The sequence below is a fragment of the Apium graveolens genome, chromosome 10 (assembly GCF_009905375.1).
Source record: "Apium graveolens cultivar Ventura chromosome 10, ASM990537v1, whole genome shotgun sequence".
Taxonomy (NCBI): domain Eukaryota; kingdom Viridiplantae; phylum Streptophyta; class Magnoliopsida; order Apiales; family Apiaceae; genus Apium; species Apium graveolens.
The window spans coordinates 228,331,435-228,332,770 of record NC_133656.1 but is presented as its reverse complement, the minus strand read 5'-3'; the positions used below and the strand labels follow the sequence as shown (position 1 = coordinate 228,332,770).

The following is a 1,336-nucleotide window of genomic DNA, read 5'->3' as shown; positions in this document are numbered from 1 at the left end:
CATCAGGGATTTTATCGAGATCTGCGACACTTTCAAGTTCAATGGTGTGACTGAAGATGCCATCAAGCTGCTACTCTTTCCATTCTCTTAGAGGGACAAGGCTAAGTACTTGTTAGTCACGTGTTTAGCGACTAACAAGTTTTTGTCGCCGCTGCCGGGGACTGCAGTGTTAATTACTAGTTTATATGCTTTCCATCAGTGGTCGTTTAAGTTCATTGACTCAGACATTATTACTTATTTGTTTCCTTGTTTTATTTCAGGTGATCTAGCGAGGGTGTATGCATACTCGTTCGCGTACTCATAAGAGAACACTGGATAAAGCCGAGGAAGAACTTGTGGTAATTCGTAGGGAAGTTTTTGAGGAAGAAAAGAAGGTAGAAGAAGAGAAAGTTGAAGAGCCAATTATAGTAGCTATGGGTGATCAAGCAGAAAATCCGAAGGCTTTGATGGACTATTCTAAGCCCAAGATTAACGACATCCGGTATAGCATCATTAGACCAGCCATCGCGACTAACACTTTTGAGATCAAGTCAAGCACGATCCAGATGATAGATAACTCAGTTCAGTTTGGGGGTTCTCCTACCGAAGACCCCAACATGCACATCAGGGATTTTATCGAGATCTGCGACACTTTCAAGTTCAATGGTGTGACTGAAGATGCCATCAAGCTGCGACTCTTTCCATTCTCTTTGAGGGACAAGGCTAAGTGTTGGTTACACTCTCTACCGGCAGGGTCTATCACAACTTGGGAAGATCTTGCTCAAAAGTTTCTCACTAAATTTTTTCCCATGGCGAAGACTGCAGCAATCAGGAATGCTCTTACCCAGTTCGCGCAGCAAACTAGAGAATCTCTGTGTGAGGCTTGGGATCGATATAAGGAGATTCTAAGGAAGTGCCCACACCATGACATGCCTGATTGGATGATTATCAACTATTTCTACAATGGATTGGATCCTACTTCTAGGCCCATGCTTGATGCAGCATCAAGAGGAGCCTTGTGGGCTAAGGGCTACGATGAAGCTTGTGAACTTATTGAACTGATAGATGCTAATGAGTACCAGAATCCTTCCTAGAGACTGACTCAGGGAAAAGTAGCAGGAATTCTGGAGTTGGATGCAGCAACTGCTATAGCTGCTCAACTTAAGGCTTTGACAATGAAGGTGAACACTTTGGCTAATTATGGGGTTAATCAAATCCTTAGTGTCTGTGAGCTTTGTGTTGGTGCCCATGAGATTGATCAGTGCGCAATTTCTAATGAATCAGCTCAGTTCGTGAGCAACTTTTAGCGATCGCAGCAACCTGTGCCAGTCACCTATCATCCTAACAACCGCAATCA

The 1,336-nt window shown here is 43.6% G+C and overlaps 1 non-coding gene across 1 annotated transcript; it reads right to left on the bottom strand.

Annotated features, from left to right (window-relative positions):
- Positions 1–803: 803 nt before the first annotated feature.
- Positions 804–910, bottom strand: LOC141694694 (small nucleolar RNA R71). The gene has a single exon (XR_012563979.1). It is a non-coding gene; the product is annotated as a small nucleolar RNA R71 (small nucleolar RNA).
- Between the last annotated feature and the right edge of the window lie 426 nt (positions 911–1,336).